The sequence below is a fragment of the Poecilia formosa genome, unplaced genomic scaffold (genome assembly GCF_000485575.1).
Source record: "Poecilia formosa unplaced genomic scaffold, Poecilia_formosa-5.1.2 Scaffold10, whole genome shotgun sequence".
Lineage (NCBI taxonomy): Eukaryota > Metazoa > Chordata > Actinopteri > Cyprinodontiformes > Poeciliidae > Poecilia > Poecilia formosa.
This window is the reverse complement of record NW_006799949.1, coordinates 1,361,902-1,389,057: the sequence shown is the minus strand read 5'-3', so window position 1 is coordinate 1,389,057 and position 27,156 is coordinate 1,361,902. Positions and strand designations below refer to the sequence as shown.

The following is a 27,156-nucleotide window of genomic DNA, read 5'->3' as shown; positions in this document are numbered from 1 at the left end:
TTTAGTGTTTAACCTTTATGATGCGACAGTTAGCAGTTTTCATCTTCTTTACGTCATCCTTTTGAGAAGTTGTTCCACACATATTTCTCTGTATATGTGCAGAGTGATTTATTTCAGAGCGCATTTCGGAGTGCTTCTAAAATTGTGTGCATCCAAACTACATTCAGTGCATGTCATTGTATTCAGTATCCTCTATGTGAATAGCGTTAATCTAGGTTAGCGCTGTATGCATGTCCATCTTTAAGCAAGCATGCGCATCTCAGTGTTGCAAAGAAAATGCATAAAAACCTGAAGAGGGATGGAGTGATGAGTGATGCCAGAGGTGGTTTTCTACCAACCTCTTCACTGGCTTGCTGGCTCCCTAATGGCCTCTTCAGTGGGCTGACTGACCGACTTGCTGCCTCTTCCTGGCTCAATCTTCCTTATTTGGTTGTGAAAGCCGGGGGACGACGGTGGGAAGGCAAAAGGGCTGAGGAAGCAGTGGTACTGTGTTTGCACGCAGGGTCAGGAGTTAGAGCACCACCGTGCCATGGAGAAAAGACAGATTACTTTAAGACAGTTACGGCGTAAGCGAGGTGTTGCTCCACAGCTGTCATCTGGATTAATCATGGCAGATTTCCCTCAGTCTGAGTAAGTGTGAGGAAGAAGGAGGATAACAGTAAATACTTGATGAACTCGTTAAAAAAAAAAAAAAGAAAAAAACGAGAAAATACAGGTACTTCTTTAACACCAGCACACTATGTTCTCTACTTCCTCTCTGGCACGCTCTGAGAGGAAGTAGCACCCATGAACGAGTGCTACAGAAAGGCAGCAGAAAGGAAATTAAAAGCAACCATCCTTATAGTTTTGCTCTTGTCCACTTGAGTGCCTGCATGCCTGCCTGTGTTCCCTGGGCAATGTTTATGCTGTGCCCTACCCGGGACAGAATAGATTCGCCCACACAGCATTGTGCTCTCAACCAGAACCTAAGTAAGTCTGGCAAGCCTGAGCCACAGTACCATTCAATCCATCTCCTCTGGATTAGGCCCTATGGCCTGCGGGTAACACAGCAATGACTGCATTAATAGATATAAGATAGCATCACTCTAACCCTCTTTAAAAATATCTCATGTCAAGTTTTGTTTTCTTTTTTTTTCAGCAAAAGGCCACATCAGCAGGTTGTTTAATTTCATCCATCAGCTTTCTTGAAATATAATGTGAAAGTTTGACAAGCGTTGGAAAGACTTCACTGCTGAAGTTTTGAATGCCTGAAATATGAATTCTTGTTTTGAAACTGCAACAAAATTCAGCTTGGATCTCTTCCAAATGACGGAGAGAGAGAAAAAAAAAATGAAATCCCTGTAAACAACTCTTTAAACAAAGAAGCACATTTAGGATGCATCATGCTGCATGACTTTACAGCATCTCACACAGGAAAGTATATTAGCTAAAACATCTCACGTCCCCAAATACCATGAAATTATATGCGCTGGCATAATCAAATTCATTACCAGAAAATCGGGGGTCACTTTACATTTTTTTAAATGCTGCTGCAAATAAATGGAGCGTGAATAATTGAATAATGCTAATTAATTCCCGTTTTTCCTCCTCGCTCTTTAGGACGTATAGTAGAATTGCTTTTTTTTTTTGTTCTCTAAGTAGTACAGGCATCACTATGGATGCTCATCAGGCACATTACCTCCTCTGTCAGACTCCCAGCGCCATGTTACGTAGAACACTGCTCAGAGAGAACACGCCGCCTCTTGATGCCAGCTATAAAGATTAGCAGAGCTTTGTTTAATTGTGCTGTTAACATCTTGGGAGCTACTTAAGAGCCGCTGCAATTTTTTTCCCATGGAAACTGTCTTTAAAACTCAGTCGGCAGTGCAAAGGCCTTAAGGATTTGTTCAAGTGAGGGTACAACAAGAACAACTTGTCTTACCTCTATCTCTCTCATTCTGAGGTGTTACACCAACAGACAGACACCAAAGTGAAAGATATGTTAAATGTTGTGCATGATGTATAAAATAAATATAAAAAGTGCCCCTCCAAATATTGAGCATGAAAAAAAAACCCAAAACAAACAATGCTTAATTTTGACCGAGCTAAGAAAGCAGCCACAGGCTTCGTTAGCAGCTCAATGATTCCACTCTAACCCAATCAGACTGCAGTGTTTTGTAACTGTCAAACAAATGCTAATGACATTTTGCCCAATTAGAGGCTTATTTCCTCTTGAGATGGATGTCTCATTTTAAGGCACAATAAAAGCTGCAAATTACACCTGCTGGCAGTCTAACACGGGTGACCTTTTATCAGCACACCACCAAAGGGCTTTTAATGGTAGGTCTGTTTGCCACAGACCCAAAGCAGCTCAACAAAGGTGAGGTCAAGCCTCTGGAACAGCATTAATCAACCTTTCACATTTTTGAGAGACATTGTGAAATATATTATAACTGATAACAGACTCTAGCAACTTGAAATGTAGTAAGTGGCATTCTGGTCGCTATTATATAGTTTTTTAGTATTTCATCAAAAGTAGCAGTCTAATTGACACATTTTTACATTAAATGTGCTTTATGTTTAGTCCGCTTTAAATCACTATAATTTGATATATATATATGTATATATGTCGATATATGTGTGCAGAAAACAGTTGTTTAAATAAGTGATTGCTGCACATATTTCATTAGACAGTTCAAACATTCTAAACTAATTATTATACTAGCACAGCTTTGACATTGTTACATCTATGCATAGCATTTTCCAAATATGTATTGATTAAGAACAGTTCAATTAAACTGCTACAGTTTTCCATCTAATATTTCACAGGAACCATCCTCAATACCAAACAAAATCCAGGCTTTGCAATTATTTCATGGATGAACTTTTCAGGAAAACATAGTGTGAAAAGCCCAAACAAATACTTCATTTCATATTTTAAGAGTAAGCATGTTATCATAGGTGGGAAAAGTAGCTGCAATATTAACTCAAGCACGCATTGCACTGCTTCAATGTATGTTATTTCATGTGGAAATAAAGAGTAGTGATCCAAAAAAAAGAAAATACTCAAGAGTAATAAAAGTATTATTATGAGTACTTCAGTAATACTGTTTTAATCTGATTGAATTGGTCAAAATTAACCCTCAGACAAAATATAAAATTATGTCCAGCTTCTGGTACTCAAAATAAAATGAAAAATATGTAAAGATAAATCGCGACATTACAAAATAACATTTCCGGGCACAACATAAAACCTTTGAAACAACTACAGAAGGTAAAGCATACATGCAAGAAGAGTGCAACATACTTTCAGTGACAATATGTACTGTTTGAACTTGATCTTTAAAAGACACAACATACCAACCAAACAGAAACAGCATTCAAACAATAAAGTCTTATTACTACCTATTGGTCATTCTATGAAACAACTCGAGGTGGGTTGGTTTGCCAGGAAATATACTGTAGTAAGAAGCATGTTAATGAAGTAGTACTCAAGAAGACTTCAAACATTTTTTTTCAAAAAGTTAGTCAAGTAAATGTAACTAGTGTGCCACCCATCTCTGATGGCAGGACATTTGCATACATTGTTCTGCCAGTTACTTTTTAATATTATCAAAATATTTTTCATCAGCAATTAAATGTATGAAATGAATACCATCATGGTATTCATTTCATAGCTACACCATAAGACTTTGAGAGAAATGGCTATACAATATGTGCCTACTGTGAATTAAAAAAAACAAAAAAACAACAACCTTATAGATAGATTGAAACTTTGCATCATTGAATACTTAATTGTTGTGCATTGATCCTTTTTGCTATGCGTTACAAAAAGGGTGTTACTTAAAATATGAGTAGAAATATTGAGTGCAGGTTGTAAAATTAACATTTTACAATGTTCCATGAACCAACGTGATTTTCTCTCATCTCTCCAGTTAAAAAAAAGCAACTCGCTGACGCCTTTCTATGAATGTGGCTCAGTTTACCAAAAGCAGCTGTTAACCTAAGGCTTTAGGCCTCCAAAGATATGAAGCTTGGCACTGTGTGTGCATGAGACACAGAGGCGATGCCTGGACTTGTATCTGCTCTGACACTCATTTGGTCGCATTCATTCGCAGTTTCTGCATGTCTGCTGCGACACCACTGGTGGCAATAATCAAGCGATGATATGGAAATGAGAACATGGCATGCGTGATGGCAGTGGTGTCAACTATAGCAAATGTTTCAGCTCGGAATAAAACCATCCACCGGGCTGGAGCTGTGGAGATGAAAATGTTTCACAACACTGTGGAGGTATTGCATATTGACGTAGTGCTGTAATATCTGGATGAGATTGAGCCTACGCAGAGATGAGTGGAGAGGCACCGTTGATTAATAAAAAGTTTATATCAGAATATGCAGTAAGTGTTTACCAACAGAAATTGTTGGTATGCACTTATCTATACAAGTGTATAATCTGGCATAATAAACATAATGAATGAATCTAGCATTATGAAGTAATAAACTTTTTATTACTCAACAATGCCTCTCCACTCATCTTTGCGTAGATTCATACTACACAGAGTTGAACTGTCTATATATATGCATATATATAAACAGTTTAGACATATAATGAACGATTTATATGTATATATAAAAACAGTTCATTATCTGAAAATATCCAACACTGATATGTGAGATTGTTGTTTTAGATTTAATTTCTGTTGCCTTTTTGACTCATTTCACAGCTGAATGTGCTGTATCAATATCCAAGGACATCCCTGAAAGAGAGATTGTGAGTAAAAATAACAGTTAAAGAAACAAGTACATAAACTACACACTTACCATTTAAAGCAGCAGTCAGTTTTATTTAAGGGACACTAGCTGGCTTCCAATCTCAAGAGGATTCTAAGTGTTGCATTTTATAGAAAAATAGTTAATCATTGTCAAGCAGAACCTTTCCAAAATAATTTAATAGCGCTGTGCACCAGAGTGGAGAAAATAAGAGAGAAAGTGGGCGAGAGAGGCGGAAGCTCAGGGATCTGTATACATTATATGTCTAAACTGATGCATGATGGCTTCCTGATCAAAATACCGCCAATGCTGTTTGTGAAATTTGGAATTGCAGGAGGAGCCCCTCAGTGCCAGGCTGCTGTGACAGGTAGATGATGGCTCTCTCTCAGTCTGAGCTCAGCTGTCAATTTCAATGGATGGGCTTTGTGGAGAGATGTGTGAAGGGATGTGTGAAAGAAGATGACAGTTCAGTGTGTGTCGTGTTGCGATCATCATTAGGAAGCAGAACACCAAAAAAAAAGAAAAAAAGATGGGCATGAAGGTAAATTTGAATCAAACTTCTAACTATGTTATCTTTTTGAAGCTATCTTTGTCTAAAGAAGTTGGTGAGGAAGTTTGCTTAAGTATCTTTCAGATAAATGTGTTCTTTTGTATTGTATCTATACTCTTTGATAAACAGATGAGAATGTAACCTTAACAAAATGGGAAATGTCTCACATTGTTGCTCTTTTAAACCTGTTGTATGCAATGACCAAACCAAAAGCTAAAATGACCAAGCTCAGGTCCATCTCAGTCAGACCTTCATGCCTGTCACTTAGATTTTTGGAAAGAGGTAGAGATAGAGAAACAAATTTATTTTCAAGGAACAATATATTATCATTTAATTTTTATGTTGGATTTTGAAAATAAAAGTGTGTCCCACTGAAACTGCTCAGTGTGGTTGACTTTACAGATTCTGTTTTAGGACCATTCCTCTTCTTGCTATATACTTTAGTCAGATTATGAGTAAATGTAGAAACATCTTTTGTCACCTTTATGCAAACGCAATCCATCTGTACTGTTATATTAAGGACTAATTTCATTAATTAGCAAACATATACTGGATTGATATAGAGATATTAAGAAATGGTTAACAGATAATTAAAACCTGCTGGGGTCGCATCTTTGAAGCTGTAGCACCTGACTGTGAAACACGTTTTCCTCACCTTTATGCATTGATAATATTAATTCCTTTACAAAGCAGCTAATTACATTTTTCTTCAGAAAAGCTTTAGGTTATTTAATACTATATTATGCATATTCAGCATAATATAATATGCCACTGACAGACTCTTAAAATACTTTTTCAATCATTATTACTAATTCATATTTGCAGTGCAAAGTTGTGATAAAGAAAGGGAACAAATGAAGGGAAAAAACAAAGCACAAAATTCACAGAGCTTTCTTCTCTAAAAAAATAAGAGACAAGACTTTGTGTCCACTGATGTGAAAATTGGTTGTTATGTAGAGTTCTACCAGAGAACAAAATAACAGCAAAATGGAAGGCGCTGTGAAATTGTTTTTTTTTTTGGTTGGCCCACTTACCACTGAGTTGTTTTCAAAACCTCTTTAGCCTCATATCTTCAGCTGCTTCAGTTGCTTCTTGTTTCTACTCTCTGGCTTGCACCTTTAAAGTGGACAAAGACATGGCAGACAGAGGGGGGGAAAGGGAAATGAAAGAGAAACATTAATGAAAGAGATTACCAAATGAACTGCCTCCTCAAGTGCTAGGTGGGGGAATTCAACAAATGCAGAGATGATTTTCTCTCTCTCTCCCCATCCCCTGCCCTTTTTGACCAGAGGACGACAGTTCTCGGCTGAGGAGGAGGCTTGCTGCTGATTGCCTAAGAGCTGTGGAGAGCAAATCTGCATGAAATCCCTCCTGGCCTCCGTTCTTTCGTCTTTTTTGTTTTTTTTTTTCCTTTTAGATCATTTTCTCTTTCACATCTTTAATGAGCCTGGCCAGAATCTGTGTGTGGAAGTATGTAACAGTGTGGGTGTGCGTATGGCTGAGTACGAGTCGATGCATGTTTTGATAATCACCCACACGCTGTATTTGTAGACCAATAAAGTAAAGACTGGGTTCATAGTGTTTGCCTTGTATTTCTGTAAGTTACTACACATCTGGAAGTTGAATGCTCGGTAAGGTCAGCATTCTCTTTCTCTTTTTTGAGTCTGTAGCTGTCCACTTGAGCACATCTGAAGGCTAAGGTGAGCTCAGCTTGTCTTTTACTTGTGAAAAGTGTTTTTCCAAGATAGAAATATGATTTTGTTTGGCAGCGTGTGCACTAAGAAATATCAGTTTAAAATGAATTCTTTCTGTTTTAGCCTATGCTTTCAAAAATAGTTGAACGGTTTTGAAAAATTTACCATGTTTCCCAACCGATAACCGACAAATCTGTCAGAAGGTTCAGACTGTAAATAGCTTTTATATTGATATTTGAATCTCCATGTGAAAAAAATTACCTTTGGGGATTAATAGAGTATTTTTGGATTTGAATTTGAATGAAATAAATCTTTAGATGACTGAGGCTAAATTTCAAAACGTTAAAAAATTGAAAACACAGCACCATTTGCAACACAGTAGCTGGCAATGATATTGAGCCTAAGAAGTCAAAAACAGCTATGGGTCATTATTTAAGATGCTTTTTCTTTCTATTTATTTTTTTTTTCTTATTATAATTTGCTTATTGAATTTCAAGCATATTCAGGCACATGATGGACGTGGCCAATCTCTGAGTGATACTGACAACATGCATTGTCTTGAACATAGTTCTCACATTTGACTTACTATATGTCCAACTTCAATGTTCCAGGACACAGTTGTGTAGGTTAATCAGTCAGATATTAGGATTCATTTAGTGACACAACAGAAATCTAAAATGTTTCATAATGTACATCACAATACTTTTTTAATCAGCAGTATTCTCTCCTAATCGTTTTAATGTCTGCAGTTTCAGGTCAGCACAACTCTGCCCTCCGGCCCTACCAGTCGCGGCAAGAGAGGAGCAGCTGCTTCTCAACAGCAGCATTGTAACTCGTGAGGTAAAACATACGCTACTTTGACTTTGTATTGTTCCCACCTCATGTTATTCATATGGTATGATGCAGTTCCATGTTAGATTCTTGCTCTATCTAGGTTGTGTTGTTGCGAGGTGTTTTAAAATTCTGTTCCAAGTTGTCCTTTAAAACTTTTAGAATCCACCCTCCAAAGGTCTCTCCACAGCCCTGATATCCAAGATATCAGGGCTATTATTATTATTATTATTGGATAAAAAATTGCAAACACATCCGTGATTTCTAAGTAAATATTTATCTTTATGAATATCTAAATGAACCTTATATGTAGACAGTAATTTAAGTGATTACTGGATAAAGGTATTAAAACAAAAAAAATTAAAAGAATGTACAAGTACAGCTCAAAAATTTTACATTTGAGTGAAATGAAATGGTGGTAGAAAGAGGTGGACCAGCGATAAGGAAAACATAAGAACTGAGAAGCAACATCCACTTAAGAATTTTGGGCAACTTTAGAACAAGTAAATTCAGGCTAGAGTCCCTATGCACAGACACATAGGCTACAAATGTTGGTTTTCTAGTGTCAAGCTAAACCTGAAGTGCAGTCCACATCAGAAGAGTCTTGTCTGAGCCAAGGAGACTCAGAGATTCAAACTCCTCTTTTCAAGTGAAACTGAAGTTTGCATTTTAAAATGTATCAAAAGTAACAAAGTTAATGTTACTTGAAATCCGTGGTAAGGTTTCCACTGGCAGTGATTTTTTTTAGGGTGCCATCTGCTGTGTTGGTGTTTGCCCACTGTTTTCTGAAGTTCACAACTGACATATCTGTCCATAAGGACATTTCAGAGCAATTCATGCTTCCTTCAGGAGTTATGAAAATATGAAGATATTTCCAGCAGGACTTGACTCCTGCCCATACTGCTAAAGGTATCAAAAGCTGGTTCAATGACCATGGGGTTACCATGCTTTAATGGCCAACAATCGCGCTTGATGTAGCCCCATAGAGAAACTATAGGTTTCTGTCAAGAGAAAGATGAGAGACACCAGATCCAACAATGCAGATAGCACAAAGGCTGCCATCAAAGCAATCTGTGTTTCCATTTCACCATAGCAGTGCCACAGGCTCACACCCATGTCACACAGCACTGATGCAGTAGTTTAAGCAAAAGGCGACCCACTAAATTTGCAGACGCTTGAACTTTCTGTTAAGAAAATGTTTATCAATCTGATATAACACTCAAATTTTCTGAGAGGCTTAATTTTCATTTTTATCATTTGTAAGCCATAATGACCAAAACGACAAGGAAAAGCTTGAAACATTTGTAAAATACTTAAAAATATGAGCTTAGTTTTGTGAAATAAGTGCCAAAAATATACAATTTTGTCACAGTATCCTGTTTGTGTTTAACACCCAAAGTAAAAAAGCAGCAAAAAGTCATAAGTAACCAAGAAACTATTTACTATTTACAAAGCAATTCTACTCCCTCACAGTGAAAGTTATTCGGTGGTTTAGTTCTCACTGATGGCCTATTAAAAGGTTTATTGTCACCAAGGTACAGCACAAATAGCATCATTCTAAAAGCACCGCTAAGACAATTGCTACCTTATTAGAAATAGAATAGATATTTCCTTTATTGTTCTGTGGCTCCAACTTGTGATCCATCCTCAAAGGATGCGCTTAACGTGGAGCCGCTCAGTCAATGAAGTGAGCTAAGCTTCCAGCTTATTTTTGAAAGACACGTTGATGGCAGCGGCTACTGATTTATTTCTCAATTTCCAAATGTCCTGGAAAATATCACTGACTCCATAAGCTCCAAATAAAAAGAAGCTCATCTGTCAAAAATAAATAAATAAATAAATAAATTAAATAAATAAATAAATAAATAAATAAAAATATGGCCAGGTACTCCTCATAGCATTTCTGACAGAGGTTTCAAAAGAAAATCAAAAGAGTTGCCCGAGAGCTCATGAGCACTCACAAAGAACTTCAGAAAAAAAACCCTTACAAGGTAATAAGTGGAGCTTTCCCTGTGTAAATAATAATTTATGTACTCATCTGCAATGTAAACTCATCACAAAAGACTCCACTCCTGAAGAAACTGCATATTAAACTGTTTTCAAAATGATTTAATATATAGAAGAAAATACATCCTGTCAAATGTGTCATCTTGATGTCATGTTTAACAGTCCAGAGATAACAGCTTCCATTCACTCCTCTCTGTCTGTGGCTGATGTTACCGACTTCTTTCCTTCCCACCTGCTGTCTGGTGAACTGGGCGCCGCCTGAAGATAACCCCTCTAAACTAGACTCTGTGGACATTATTACCTCAATGTCTGACCATCAACACGATCTTTTATTCTAACGGCACGCTGGGATCAAGCTGCTTCTTCCTGCAATCAGTGTCGCCAAACTAGCTAGCTGCTGTACAGTTCCCAGGTGTACTGATTGCAGCAATGGGTGAAAAGAAATTTCACGTTAAAGCCTGTATGGAAGCAAATGTGTAAGAACTTCATAAAAATAAAGCTTCCATTTGCTTTATTTGGAGGAGGAGAAGAAAAAGACAAAACACCCAGCCAATGTCTGCAATACTCCCACATGCCTGCTGCCAAGACGAGCACAGAGAATTTGTTTAATGTACAGCATTTATTCACTGCACACACGCTGTTGCACTACCGCTTCCTCCATCACAGAAGACACTCCCTCTGCTGGGCAAGACGCCATTAATCAGTCGGAATGAAGGGTTAGCCAAATACCATGGAAGATAAACCATATTCTGTGTCAACTTCCAAGAAGGTAGAAATCTTTTCTGGAGGCCTCCGAATGGCAGGTGTAGAGCACAGTGACCACGCTGAGTTGCCTTTTCTCCCCATACTAAAAACAATGGTTAAGTTATTCTTTTTGCTCTCATGTGGAAAGCAGTTCTGGTTTGTTTTCTCGTGACCCTGCAACACACTGGCATTGAATTTAGTCACCGTGCTGAGACAGATGGCCGAGCATCATGGTGCATGGCAAATTGGGAAATGAAAACATGCGTGCTCGGAAATCGGCGCATGTAGTTTCTCTCCAGCAATGTGATCACACAAGGTACATTCAGATAAGAGTGACCGTGAGGCTCTGAGCAAACATTGTACAACAAAACTGACAGCGTACAAAGCAAGGAAAACACAGAACTGACCTTTTCTGTTCAACACTCAAAAGGTCTGCAGCATAAAAGTCTAAAACTGACCATTTCAAACAGATGATGAAAATGTCAACACAGTTACTTCTCCATGTGCAAAAAGTAAAGACTTTTGTTTTCTTTTATAATGAAAAACGAATAATGTTGCCATGGTAGCACCTGATGTCTCCTTGTCCTCACTTTACTGTCACCCACCCACCACCTCGCTCTGCATTGTTCTCAAAGTAGAAAATAGATCTTCGTTGCAGTGTAAGGTGAACAGAATGGGTGCGAGTTGTCTATGGAGGAGGTGTGAATGGAAGGGAGCAGAGAAATGTTAAGCTGTGGTAATCAATAGGGTGCGATCTGTCAGGTGAGAAAAAGGATAAGAGAAACGGAAAGGAGGTGGAGGACTAGCTTAGCGTTAAGAGAGAAGACAGTGATGGACAAGATAAGGTAAGTCGGGGGGATGGCTGACGAAAGCAGACGTCGAGAAAGCTGAGTAAAGCAAAGCAGAAAAGCAGTGAGGAAAATGATGAGTGAACCTGGGGAGTAGACGTTAGAAGGCTGGAAGTTAAATTAAAGATCCATGGAAGACGCTGTGGGTGGTTAGAAAGAAATAAAGAAAGAAGGAAAGAGAAAATACAAAGCAATGGAGTAAAGAAGAAATGACAAGCAGAGACATGAAGCTTGAGAACAGGGAAAGACGAGGGAAGCCAATGGGGAATAAACACAGCTAGAGTCAGGAGGGTTATTTTAATGTATTATATTATTATAGTTTTAATTTAATGATAATTTGTTTCCCTGTGAGGTGTGTTATCAGATTTATTAAACACTGATTATGGATTGCATTTAAATATTGATAACTGCAATACACTTTTTTTCTGACATTAAAACAAATTAATGTTTTATCTAGCTTATTTAGGATTACAAACATGATTTATATTTTCTAAATGATAGAGTAAGGAGTGAGAGATTCATCAGTGACTTATTCATTTTCGGTCAGAATTAGACACGTATTTTCTTAGTATTTGGTAAAAGGGTCCATTAATCTGTGTAACTAGTTCATATGTTTTGTTTTGGGGATCCTTCTGCAAGCTTCTCATGATAGTGTACAGGGATAATGGCCTGTTCCTCCAGACAGGTGTCAAGTTTGTAGGCTGTCTTGCTTTTTTCAAAATGTTCAATAGGATTGCAATTGGAACGAATGTAATGTTCTGATCTGGATGAACGTGGGAAAAAAAAAAAAAAAAACATTTCATGATTCTGATATGAAGCAAACGGAAATAATCATAACCTACCTAAAACAGGAAAATGTTATACAGTATATTTTCATGTATATTCTGTTAGACCACACTATAATGAAATGTATTGTGTGGGGCATTTCTACACATGATTTTAGATTAAAACATATATTTTTACCTCTACAGCAAAAAGCGTATTGTTCCTTTGTTTCAACAACCTTTTTTTTTTACTATCAGATTCCAAGTACAAGTCTGCTTTGTAGCACTAAATGTCCACATAAAATAAAATGTAGTACATATGGCAAGGGAGTGAATCCTATTGTAGCTACAGTATGTAGCTGTCAACACTACAGCAATGTGAACTTCACAAATGTATTCGGCCTGAGGAAGTCTACCTGACCAGAAGCACTGGCTAAATGACAGAAACAGAAAAACTGACCCTTGTGAAAATTACTATGTTACGACTGAAAGCTATTTTGTGAAAGTACAGGCAGCAGTCAGGATTTTTTTTAAGCTCTATAAAAGTAGCACTTTATTAAATAATAACATAATTGCTGAAATTTCTTTCACACTACTCTGACATCATGCTGATACACACTCTAGTAAAATTTACCAATCCATCATTTGATGTTTTTTTTCATTGTGTATGTAAACAACACAAATAGTTGAATAAGCTACTTCACTGCAGATGCTCAGAAAATTAGTTATATAACAGCAACAAAAAGGCAATTCATTTCCAATATTAAAGGCAAAGTTAAGCCGGTTGTAACAGTCATCTCTATAATTCTTGGAATTACAAATAGTTGCACACAAAGTCTTAAACACATAAAATCAATTAACTATCTAATGTATGGAAGCTACCAGACTACTAAACCAAAGACACTTCAACTCAAAACAGAATTCATACAAACATGCTTCAAAATTTCCAAATGACCAAAAAAACAATATGTTACAGCTCATGAAAGCAATGGTTTTCTTCTAGCTGCCATATACAGTAAGTTAAAATTGTGGAGCGCACAACTAATAGTTGTAGTGTCAACCAATTCATCAAGGTAAGCTCTGTGTCCTGTATTTCCTTCAGTTACCATGAGTGATGACCTCTGTAAACGGAGATATCTTGATAGACTTACATTTGTGCATACTCTGTCTATTTCTGCAAGAACTAAACAGTCCTAAGTGACAAGTTCAACCTTTTTGTATTTGTAAAATATGTAAAAAAAACAAAAACAAAAAAAAAAACATTTGATCCGATATTTACTTCACAATTATGCACTCCTTCATGCTGTTCTATTACATATGACCAAAACAAAATACAATAAAGCTTGTTACAAAATGTCAAGAAGAGGTTAGAATACATTTGCAAGGCACTTTTATTGAGCATGGAGCCTCTCTAAACGAAGCTTCATTAGCAGAGCCTGTTTTCAGCAGATAAGTATAACAGAGTCAATTATATTTAGATGCTGACACAAAATCCTCTGTCATAATTACCACCATGCAAGGCTGCCTGAAAGAATCTATGATGCAGACTTTCATAGGGGCAGTAGCTCTTAGTTATTACTTGCAATGGGAGTGAGTCCAGGCGTGTAAGTCTCTTTGTCCCTTTTATGTGCTGATCTGTGTGTGCTTGGTCAGTGGCAAGAGTGTGTCTATTGGCATCCAGTGACTGATATTCAATTAGTACACCTGCCACCTCAACATGGCCCTGCATTCCCAAGCTCAGTAAATCAGCTTGCCTGACAGCACACAGGTCGATATTAATATTAACGTCTCCATAAATAATGTTATTGTAGGCCTGCATGTTAATGGTTTCTGAAATGATGAGCATGATAAAGCAGGGTGTGTAATCTATTGTGGAGTTGCAAGGGTGTAACAGGGATGGAAAGAGAGAGGCAGAGACAGACTAAATCCCTTACAATGTCCTTCAATCCGAACGTTGGCGACATTGGATTGGAAAGGCGCCGAGGTGGTCACAGCTGTGTTCCCAAGCCTGAATGGTTAGGGACAGTTGGGAGTGTGTTTTCTCTGTGCACTGAACTGACAGGGGATGGGAGGGAGACCTGGACGCAGTGGATTAATTATTATAAATCATCTCTGAGGACTCATGCTTATCCCTGCTGCTTAAATTAGTCTCTGACTCTGTTCTGTCACAACTGCAGTGCGTCTGTTGTGCAGTCAGAATTGTGCAAAAATGTATTTGGTGTTTGCTTTAAAATAAACAATGCTTCATGCTGACGCTAAGCAAGTGTTAGCTAGGTCTCCTGTTATTGCAAAAAATCATGATCAGCCCACACTTACAGAAGCCGAAGCTTCAGTGCCAAAACAACAGTGCACAAAGTGACATGAACCCAGCTTTTCATCTCAGTAAAGTGTAAAATATACACTCACTGGGCCCTTTATTAGGCACACCTTGCTAGTAACAAGTTTGACCCCGTTTGCTTTCAGAATTGTCATGACTCATGGGTTTAACAACTTCTCTGACAAATTTTGGTTCATACTGACATGGAGTTATCCTCCCTACTATTATACAAGCGCCAATAAGCTGAACAAAAAATAGCAAGCAGGATGGATTCATGTTTTTATGTTGTTTGCACCAAAATATTATGCTGCCACATCTGAATATTGCAGCTGAAATTGAAACCAAGTAGACCAGACAAACTATTTAGGTGAGCTTTAGCAAATTGTTATCTCAGTTTCCTGTTCTTAGCTGACGGGGTAGCTGCTGTTGCACATCTGTTTGTGCAGTCAGAGCTTATACTCATGCTATAACATGTGGCAGCTTCTGTTACCTTTTATCACCTTGAACTAGTCTACCCATTCTCTTTAGACACCATCAAGGATTTTCCATCCTGGGTATTTTCCTCTATTGTGAGCCTGGTGACTTCTCAGCATTTGCTAGTCTTTTACCTGCTGGCCTTTGATTGGCTTCACCAGTTTAATTCCAAAGTTCAAAAAGCTTCTCACTAGCTGCAACCGGAGCGAGGAGATTTAGCCATTCATATCCCCCACCTCACACAGACGTGACTGGAACATCCAGAATACAAATTAAAACTGGTCACAAGCTTCCCTGAATCTCTCTCTCAGCTGTGCGCTGACCAGACATTTCCTGTGGAATGTTTATTGTTCTCTCAGCATTGAGAATTTTTTATTTATTTATTTATTTATTTTTTTTAAAGAGTTCAGCAAACACCACCCTGTTCCAGGGGACATCTCGCAAATAATTACATGAACAATTAAATTACTGCTGAGGAATATTAATCAGCTTTTAATGCTCATCTGGGAGGGGGAGTGGTTAGATCACTTTGTGATGTTGACATACATATGCGCACCCACACAAAAGCCATGCATCTTCACGGCTATGAGCTACATCTAAAAATTCTGGAACAAGATTTTCAGAGTGTCTGAATTGTGGCATGATGTCACCTCCAATCAGTTCATACACACACACACACATATTATATATATATATATATATATATATGCGTGAACAAAAACACACCCACACACAACACTCACCAGCCGTGGACCAGGGGTTTTGCAAAGCCTGGATCATCCCTGCTAATCCATACTCATTAAGGATGAACTTCATGATAGCGTGCCACCACCAGCTTTCATTGCCCCCACCCTCTTTTACCCCACTTTCAAATGTGCACACACTACCGCGGATAAGTAGCAGATTTGATAGTAATTTTAATAAATTACCGCAGATTGCTGCATGTGTGTGTGTTACTGCTGCCAAAGTAAAGAACAGTGGCTACACATGCTACTGCAAATCAGGCCCACTTGAACTAGGACTGACACGGCTTTGATGTCATGCCTGCAAAATCGAGAAATGTGTTCTTTTAAAAGGAATCTTCATCTTCAGACAGTCAAATTAAATATGCTGACAATGCTGAAGAATCCGTCACTTGGGCAAAATCTAACAATATATCAGGAACATGCGAAGAAGTAGTTTCTAAACAAGACAGAAAGTCCATTTAATTCCTTTTTTACTTGGGGACTGTAAAATAAATAAACTAACAATCATTTCCAATGCCCCTCAACATCCAAGAGTAGGTCACATCAAATTGAAGTCTACCTACAAGCCCCCTGAGGAAAGCGGGAGAGAGAGAGCGAGCAACAGAAAGATGAAACAAAATGAAAGCCACCCGGATGCTTGGGTCCTAGCTTTCTGTCTCCAAAATAACTTGTCCTCTGTGGGACTGTTAAATAAATTACAGATATGCTATACTCCCCAGATGTGATCTCTGTTCTCCAGCACAAATTAAAAATTTAAGCCCTTTTAGGTTGGTGCCCGGTGTAACTTGAAGCGGAGTGGTTACAAGTGCCGATATCTAACCACAGTTGTGTCACACTACCACTTAGAAGTGATGCTTGTTGCCGTGGGCGCTGCATTCAAGGAGGAGAAGGCTGAGTGGCCTGATGTTGGAGAGAATATGCTACAACTGTGAAGTTACCAACTGGGCAAGGCTGTTGTTCTATAACTTCCACCTAAATGTTCGGACAAAGTGTCCAGATACCAAAGTTTGTTTCCAATGGTGTCTATCCTTACTGTCCATTGTCAAACCTAATATACACAAGTTCAAAATCAATTCATGGCAGATATTTCTAAAGTAAGTATAATTTAACATCTTTTTTTTTTATTATTATTTAAGTTTAGCTAAACAAATTCTGCTGTCTGTGTTCCTGTCCTCTGCCTGTAAGTCTGCATTTGTGTTCGGATTTTGCACATTTTATCTTGAGCTTAGGCAAGTGTTCCACCATGAAATAACCCGAAAAGTCCAAATAATCATCATTATTTAAATTACCCTCAAATCAATTATCAAACTAAACAATTCTACTTTCCTCGGGAAAACAAAGGCAGCGTGCCAAAGGAAGCAGGATTACCAGCAATCTCTAATGCTTGATTAGTAGAAATTAATGGGCTATTGAATACACCAGAGGATTGCATGTGTGCTCAGCACATTTTATTTATTGTGTGTTTTAGGAAAGGGTAGAGAGCAAAAAGGCTAATTAAGCAGAAACTCGACAAAAACATTATCCAATAGAACAGGAGACAATGTGGAGTAAATTTCCTCTAATCATTAAGCAGCAAAGGGCTATGTAAATGGGTTTGTGTTTGTGAATGTGTACATGTGTGCGTCAGAAAGAGATTATATGTGTTGGTGGGGGGTACTTAATAGACTCAACCTCACTATGAACTCAGAGAAAGCATTTTGTCGCTTGACCTTCATTAACATCTTCTATTCACTGTCTGACTCTGGTGATAAATCAGGAAAAGGGTCCTATTGTATCTTCCAGTGGCATGTAGTAAAGTGTTCTCATCAAACTGACTTTCATTAACTTTTGTCTCCTTGCACAATAACCAAAGCCCTGTATCGAACCCAGGTTTTACACACTGTTTGTCTCACAGGGACTTAACTGGTTGAAAAGTAACTGAAATCAAAGCCAGACGTAATTTGATAAAGACCAAAACAGGACGCGATGTCCACTGTATGTAACTTTTAGCATAAGGTGAGGCATGTGATGAAGATTAACACCTTTAACCTTAGTCAAAAGATTACCAGAGGAACAACTCAATGAGAACCTCAAAGAGAATAAAAGAACTTTTGGAACAGGAGACTTTCCGGAGGGGGATGGCTTTCCTCCATGAAGCATTGCTGGATTAACCTAATCAGAAGATTAATCAGACTTGAAACACTGGAGGCTGTGCCGGTGGCCTCTTTATCCGACTGAGCCGGGCAGCAGAATTAGGATTGAGACCAGAGAGGCAGCGTTCCCACAACCCCTCTGTCGACTGTGGAGCTCTCCGTTTGCCAAAAGATCTCAGAGGCCAAAGGAGAATTAGAAGATCTTACTTTGCTCAGAACTTACCTTTTGGACTCATAGAGCTCTTCTGGATAAGTCACTCACAAACAAATTGACTTAGTTAAGTCCATTAATATTACTCCAGGGGATATATAATGTTTTGACTGAATAATTTAGCTCATGTTGAAAATTTTAAAAGAAAATCAACAAAAACACTTTGTTTTTGTTGATTTGTTGTTCTGTTATGCTTCGCAGAACTGACAACGATGCACATTTTGTTCATGTCTCATAATTCACTGTGAGCTAATAAAACTATTTATGTTCTGGGGACCACATATATCGAAATGATGAATCCAATGCAATTTTTCTGTTTTCAAATTGCAGACTGAACAGTGCTTTATGAGCTGCTCAAAGTTTGGAATATCACTTTGTGATCTCACCTTGGTTAGAAAGTTTTCCACAACTTAAAATGACCTTTCCAGTGTGATCATTTGCATCAGGCTCTTTGTTCACTAATTTGTTCTTTGTTCTCCAACAAAAGTCTGAAACCTTCTAAGAACAGCCGTATTTCTACTGAGAAGTCAATTACACACACTAGGATGCTATTCAGAAATTAACCATCACCATTCAGAATGAAGAAGGCTGAATAACAAAGCAAGCAGCACTTATGATATTTTTTATTTGCACATTCTTTCTTTAAAATAAAACAGTGTGCCTTTTTTCTTCCACTTCAAATCTGTGGTTGTAACTTGACAAAATGTGAAAAAGATCAAGGGGCCTGAATACTTTTCCAAGATGCTGTATGAATTTGAACTAAACCTTGAGGTCTGTCATTAACCGTACAGATTCTAGCTCGCTTTTTGAAAGGAAGCACTCTGCTGTGATCAAACAATAATTTAGTAGATGTACATGCAATGTGTTTTTCTTGCAGGGATTTAAAGACGCCATGAGCCTGACTCCCTTTAAAACTCAAGGAAATTAGCTCTCGCTGTGCCATGTTCTTCTGACTCGGTAATAAGGGATCAAATCCGACAGACCAGGTGCTTCCAGTTTTTAAGCCTTTGACCACATGGTTAAGCCCTGAAAAATATATATTCCAAAAAAAAATAAAAAATAGGGTGGTGGTCAGGCTCCATCAAATAAACACATTCAGTGTACTTATCTGTCTCCATCTGTCCTTTAAAATTAGGTTGCAACTAATCTCACCACCTAGGCAGTGCAAAGAAAAAAAGGACTGTAGCACATGTCCATGAGAAAAACAAGAGAGGCCTGCAGTGTGAACAGGGAGGGCAGCATTGATCCCAGCTTTCTGGTAGCCAGGTCATCGATTTAAGCGTACAGCTGTGATACTTGGCGCACCTTGCTGACTTCAACTGGAACCTTGAATCTCCAGCCAAGAGCAACACCCCCCCCACCCTCAAACATCCCATGCTGTCAGCTGACCTGCACATACAGAAGTATGTGAGTAACCAAAGCATTGCCTCCCCATCCCAGGAGGCATTTTCTCTTGCAACAGGCATCATTAAATCATAGTCAGGTGCTGCAAGGTTCACAACTTAGTTGAAGGTAGAAAGCAAGGGATCTGCACAAACTGAGAAGTTATAGGAAGGTATGGGAGAGAAATTGAGAAGTAAACAGAGAACCCAATTTTGATTTTTTTTTTTTTCCTACTCCTTTGAGATGTATTGATCCGAGAAACTCATCAAGCCTTCTTTTAGATGGTTAAGTAAAAGACAAACATCCTTGTGTGGCTTGTTTTTCTTTGCACCCCTCCTCCACACATGTTCGTTCTACACACAGTGTTCTATTTAGAGATGCACATCTCCCAATGTTCACTATGAGTATAGTTAAAATAATATGTGTGGGGCAGCAGCAGCGGTGGCACAACAGTTTATTATGTTTAGGGGCGATTTCACACAGGGAAACATTGGTTAAATGCAACTTTTCTCCAAACATATGGAATATTCCTAAGTTATCTTTTTGTAATAAGTTTTATTTGACGCTCTGGAACCTGTAAAACCAGTAGAGAACAAACCTGCATGGGGTTAAACCGTTTTCCTCTACCAGTGTATCTATTTATTTGTCTCTATATGTATGAAGTGATTCGTCGGTATGAAGGCCTTATGTTAGAGGCTCGTCCATCAATTCGCAGCGATTCTTGTTATTGACGCTGACAAATTCCGGGATACAACTGATAAAGTCTTGACAAATGGGCTCCGCTCTCCACCGTCTAACAACCAATATATCTCCCTATGTCCTCCTGTTGCCCACCTCTATCAGATTCTATTATGTGATATGATATCGCACTCTGGATGAGCACAAACAGGACGTGCTTGCGAGAAAAGTATAGCATTTTAGAATAAGATATGAAAATGTTGTGTTCTTACAAAGAATAAATAGACATCAAAACTCTTCAAGTCACATCTGAAAGGCTTTCAAATACGTATATCAGTTTTACTGCTAAAAAAAGAAGCATTAGCTCTGGGGGATTCTATGCATAACCCTCTTTTTGTTATATTTTGCTTCTAAGATGACAGATTATTTTCTAATCTGTTTCGATGGTTTCAAGCAGTATTCCTTCACACTTTTTAAATGGATTTATTTTATTTTATTTTTTCCTGTAGACAATCACAATAGTTTGGCTCTTTCTTTTATCTTTTAACTAAGTATAATCCTTTGAAAAAAAAAAACAAAAAAAAAAACTAGAAATGTCACTCATGACCACTTGGGATGGTTTCTAGAAAGTCTAAACTGCAGATCTTTCCACGGTATTGTTTGTACGCAATGAGCGTGATTTCTGGAAGTAAACATGACTGCTCAGTCGATCATATGACCTCGCAGGTGAAAATGAAGGTGATCACTGCAAAAGGTGCAGCTAAAGAAATCCAGTCAGAAACCTAAACATTATGAAGGAACAAATCAAGAACGCTCTATCAAAATTGTCAGAAGATAGAATGATGATAGAATTCAAATCTGTTTTTTAATAAATAATTAGTAAGCTTATTCCAAACAATGAAGCGTTGAACCAGTGCTAATTTATTTCCTTATCCAATAGTGGCATCAATTACCATTTGTTCATTTGAAAATTGCTGTTTTAAATCAAATCCTGGACCCACAAAAGAGAACACCAAAGAAAAAAGAAAGAACAAGAATTGTGGATAATAGTATAAACAAAAAGAAGATAAGTGTGGAGGTTTTACCACTCATTTGAAAGCTATATCACACCATGTAGTTTTCTTTACAGCCCATCATCGCAGTGGGACAATATAAACATATATTTGCATAATGATAAAATAAGTGCATGTCAAATGTGCTTTCTTGCTCAGTGAGAGCAAAAAAGCGCTCACTGAGCTTTTTGACCTCCTCAGTGAGAGCAAGATTGTATATTTTACCTTTAGCAAGACTAACAATTAACAATAAATCTAAACCACAATCTTCAACCTCTGTTCTGGACCACATAACAGTGCGAAGCTCAAACATTCACATGAAAAAAACAAAACAAAACAAAAACAAAAAAAACATCAAGCCACTTTAGCTGTTACCTGGTTTCTCAGGGTTCCTCAAGCATTAAACCAAAACTAAATTCAGAAATCAATGAGCTGTGGCATAAAATACAGGATGAAACAGCTACTGTCTAGACAGCAGTATTCTCCCAGAGTCTAGAAAATTAGATTGGCCAGTTACTCGTACGCAGCAGAGTGAACGATATAAATATGCCTTAATCTTTAACTTACTGCGGTTGAGATTGTGTTGAACTGATAATGTGTTTAATAGAAGAATGCACAATCCTTAAAAGAACACATCGCATTATCTACAGCTAAGTACTTTTGAAAACAGACTGATGAAACCATATTTGCTTGTTTAATGCATGCAAGTCTAACTACTCTTCTTACATTTAAATTTTACATTTATGACTTATTTTTAAACATCTTTATTGCGATACCCTGATAGGGTCACATTTCATCTGAAATTCTCATTAATCATGCAAAAGAAAACTAAAAAAAAAATTGTTTAAAGGGATACACAATAGATATCCATGCCAATATGAAAGGAGCACAAGACTTAAATTTCCCATCAGTCTGTTCTTATTTGTCATATGACATTTCAACGGCTGCACACTGGTGGCTCCAAGGCATGACGGCTTCAGAAGGCAGCATGGTAATGTTAGGTGTGGTTGGTGCCCTTTGGTGCTTTTTAACACAGTGTGATTAGAGTCCCTCTCTGCATATCCTGCTCGTCTCTCTGTCTCGGAGCTGGTACAGAAATAGTCTTTGTCACCAGCCTCGCAGCAGGACACCTTTTCCTCACCATGTCCAACTCACTTGGACGGAGTCACCGCTTTCTGTATCAGTTTGTGCATGCTTACAGTGTGTTATGTTTCAATGTGTTCTAATTTGTGTATTGTGTATTACGTAACACGTTGTAACAGGTTTAATGGCTAAAATATACTTTTTTTTTTATGTAGTTAACAACACATGGTCATTTCCCCTAGGAAATGATGCAAAACCTGACATATTATAATTGATAAAATACTGTTCATTGTACATAATTCAGTAAGTTAATAATGTTTTAAACCTTGACTCATTTTTATAAGGTTTAGCCGACACAGTGCAGGACTACGTTAACTTTAGATTTAGTTGTAATGCTTTTTTATCACAGAATTCCACCCTTGTAATCTTAAATGAGTCACCTAGCACCCCAAAGTCATATGGGGGAAAAAAATAAAAAAATAAAAAATCAGCACTGAAGCTTAGTATGGAATGATACACTAGTGTAGAAGAAAAAATGATCTGTGAGGGTAAGGGAAGCAGCAACAGATAAGAGGATTACTCCATTACTATCAACCCCAGGGGCTGATACCCTGGAGCAGAGAAACAAGTTTAAAAAGGGTAAGACCTTGATTTTTTCCCCTCTTGACATGTTCATATTGTATGAAAAGAGCAAAGTCACGACATGACATACAATCCGGTTCTAAACAGGGCAATTGTGTGTTTTTTAGCCCAACCACATATGCAGCATCCTGAGGTGTGACCTTTCTCTCCTGTCCTTCTTTCATAACCTTCCTCAGGAAGAGTAGGACAGATCATTTGATCCTCGGCTTGGAATCTGAGCCCTAAACAAGATTGAGATTTTTGAAAATCTTAGCTGACCTCTAGAGCAATGAGGAAAAAAATGCATAATTGATTTGATTGCAAGAGATATCTCAGAAAATATGATTTGAAGAAAAAAAAAAAAAAACGGGGTGTGAATGCTATTCTTGTCTCAAAACAGAATGATAAATTCCACTCTCTAAATTTTTGGATAGCTTCTATGTTTTCAAGCTGTGAGTGGTGTCTCCCAGGGAGCATGAAAGGAGACGCTGCAAGCAGAGGCTCTGCATGAGGTAAAAAGCAGTTAAAGGGATGGTTTGAATTTTTTTTATTTTTTTTAAGGGTTATGTGAAATTTTCATATGCAGCTAGTATCCTATTTGTATCCTATCAGCAGGGTTGGGATTAGCACAGCCACAACAAACACTAGTGTAAGATTTTGTGGCGACAGCAATGAAAACAGGAGCTGTTTTACAAAGGCAAAAATACTTTTAGCAACTCTTCAGTCTGTTCCAAACTTCTGTGTTTTACTCCAAAATTAAACATCTTAGCATGATTGCATTCATTCTATGATATATTGATGCAATAATTCATGCAAAAGGCGACCCAAACAAGTACTGAGCACATAAATTACGCAGTACATGGACATCATAATGTGTCGCGAATGTTTGTTTTAATTTTTTATTGCTCAAATTTTCTAAGAAACTTACCTTTTAGGTTCTACCAGCGGTATGCCATAATCAACGAAACTGAATGAAGCAATGTAATATGAGTCACTTTTTGAATTGAGTAAATTAAATAAATCAACTCCTCAATGATATTCCAATTTTTTGAGATGAACTTTCAAGTGTATTTACGAGGCCAACAGAAAAAAAAATGACTAGTGTGCGTCTCTGCTGTGTGTATTGTTCATTTTGAAATAAATGCTTAGCCAACATAGACCTTAAGAGACAAGTAAACTAATCACCATACATTTCTCCAATCTATGACGCTATGAAAATTTTATTTTACAAAAATCTACTGTGTATGCCAACTGTAATTTATTCACACATTCTTTCTCATTAATGTCAAAGTCTGAGCACGAAAGCAGGAAAAAAAATGCAAATCTATCTCGACGGTGCGTTTTGTGCTGCAGCTTGAGTTATGATTGTGTGGGTGACTGGGGCAGGGCTCTCATTTTGATTTAAACAAAGACATCAAAAGGGTTGGTGTCTCCACGTCAGGACTGAAACGATAATTACTGTCACTCAAGCAGAAAGCTCATAGCACAGGCGGGAATTAATGCATGTTAGCTTGTGACTGTGTCGTTCTGAGTGAAACTTAGACCAGCTGTCAGAGGCTTGCTTCCAGAAGCTGCAACAGTTTCCACAATCATATTTGTCCCATTTGAATGATGCAAAACATGTCCTTAATTTTGTAAAAAAAAACAAAAAAACAACTACTTTTAACATAGGGATATTAAATTAAAATTAGTTAGGGGATAGGCATTTGAAGTGTGTTCGAAGTGGTTTATCTTTGAATGTAATACTTTTCAATCTATGATTTTATTTTTTTCACCTCCGTAATATTGCCAAAATTAGAAACGACTTCTGGGAGAGATGCATCAGCTGAGGTACTGCTGCCAAAAAAATCATGTTCTCCTTCTATAGATAATGTTATGTCTTTTAGTGTTTAACTCTCTCTCTCTTCTGGATACAGCCATTAGCTGAGATTTTGTTGTGACTAAGTGCATGGGCTCTCTTTCTTCCTGTAGACTTGAAAATTGGCTCTGAGCTTTACCTGTCTAGCTGTGTTTCTCTCTTAAAAGAAACCACTAAAAGAGCTTCTACTTCCATTAACTCTTTACTTTTTCTTTAACATAAGTAACCGTGAGTCAGTGATTTTGCGTGTCTGTTCTGTCTTCTCTAACCCCTGGTTGTGGCAAATGGCCGTTCACACAGAGGCAAGTTCTGCTTGAAGTTTCTTCCTGTTAAATGGGAGTTTTCCTTTCTGCAGTCGCCACATGCATGCTCAGTGTGAGGGATTTTCTGCAAAGTCATTGAGACAATCAACACAACCGTTCCCTGTCACAACATGATCATCCAAGAGGAACAAGATAGCGACTCAGTGCAATTGGGTGGGTTTCCCTTAGACTTGTTTTTCTTTTTTACCAAATTGAATAACAAACTGAGCTTGACTGTGTTGCTTGATAACTAGGATCAAATTGGAATGTAGGTAATTGATTTAAAACCCGTCTGTATAACTGGATTGAAATAGATTTTCATTTTTTATAAAGTGCCTTCAGAACACGTGTTGTGAGTTGCTGCAGTGTAAATAAATTGGATTGAATTCGATCTACATTAGGGACTGATTTTGAAATATAATTCCTAATGTAATTTCTCCTTGATTCAATCATTCAATCAGATGTTATTCTTACAGTTTTGTGAAGTGATTTGACAAGACTGGCGCTTTTGTGACAAAATATTTCCCTCCTCTTTGTTCACCTCTGCGGTCGTTGTGATTGTGGTAAAAGTGAGGAAAACTGCCGTGTGACGCAAAAGTAGATGGAAATTGCTCCTTTTGTTGGACGTGTTGAGTGTGTCTATAGTTCAAGCAACAGGCTTTGCTATTTTTTCATAAGGATAAAGTGGATAGTGTGCACAAAATATGGCTAGAAAGTCTGTCTCTGAATCTTATGTGACAAACTGAAAGAGTGTGAGATTAAAACGCTCAAAAATTCATAATTTTAACAATGGACAGCTCACATTAGAGCTGGAGTGCAACCCACAACATTCCAATTCCAAGACGACTAGTCTTCCATGCACCTGTCAGCTGTTACTTAGTTACAGGTTTGATATTAAGCCATGTTTTTATACCAGACAAACAGCAAGCAGTTATCTGTCAATGTTTCAAACGTCAGTATCGACATCGTATCAGTGTCAGTCCCCATTTTCCAATGTCCTCCACCCCACCCCAATTCAAATGCTTCTGATGCCTCCAGTCTCTGTTCCAACACCTGAATCAAGTGGCTGAATTACCGCCTCAATATGCAGTCAAGTTCTTCAGAGTCCTACCTCATTATTTGACTCGTGTTTTGGAGCAACATCTAAGAGTTTCAGATTTTTCAATGTAATATTCCACAAACTGCAATTACAATGAAAACCTTGACCGAGTCACACGGTCAAAGTGACCAGACCTGTGACTCTGAGTCCTGAGGACTGGAGTTTAAGACCCTTGTTGTAGATAATAGTGGCATGTCTAAAGAAAAGGTTATGGTCCTTACTGAGGAGAGACATTTTCTGAAATATGTGCATCCAGTAGGTGAGCTGTAACTCTGCAGCTGTGCTTCCCCTATCTCTGAGAGCAGACTATAAACAGAAAGTGAGAACACAGATGGTAGAGCGGTGCATTTGGTAAAAATTTAGTGTGGAAAATGGAATTTCTGTTATCCCTTTTACAAGACGGGTGACCCTTGTCCCCCTGGTTGGCTCTCTTCTCCTTTTCCCATTAGCTTAGAGAACACACAGACACGACACTCAGGCACACACAGGGATTTTACATTTTTTCCGTAAAGCAGCCTTCCTCATGCACACACAGACACTGTGTTATTGTCAAACAGTCAATATTTTCTGAAGGATGGCCCCTTACGGGAGCCAGCAGATGTTTGGAAGCCCTCCCCCTGTCGGCATGAGAGGGTTTGTGATTGCGTTCGACCACAGCCCTTCACGAAGATGTTGTACATCAAATGCCAACAGATAAAAAGCAATCTACAAAGAGTTAATCAGAAGAGGAGCTTTCACAGCAGCCTAGCGATTTGTCTCAATCATACTGAGGATAGATGGGTTATCATAAAAAAAATGGCCCGATATAAATAAATGGATAACCTAAATACAACACTGTCATTGTGTTTCATGTAATACTGGATATGATGTTGTCCCAGACTACTCTGTAGCCTTAAGTGATGCTCTGCTTTTATCTTGCCATTTGCCGATATTGCTTGACCTTGACTCTGAACAAGCCAGCTGTGTGTACGTCTGCCTTTGTACTTTCTTTACGTACACACACTGAGTGT

At 38.0% G+C, this 27,156-nt stretch overlaps 1 protein-coding gene across 1 annotated transcript in view; it reads right to left on the bottom strand.

Annotated features, from left to right (window-relative positions):
* The window catches only part of ptprsa (protein tyrosine phosphatase receptor type Sa), a 271,953-nt gene that overhangs the window by 198,657 nt on the left and 46,140 nt on the right, over nt 1-27,156 (bottom strand). The window contains exon 2 of the mRNA XM_007541279.2: nt 6,337-6,418. The gene's annotated coding sequence lies outside the window, so the exon portion shown is untranslated. The remainder of the gene's footprint in view (nt 1-6,336; nt 6,419-27,156) is intronic.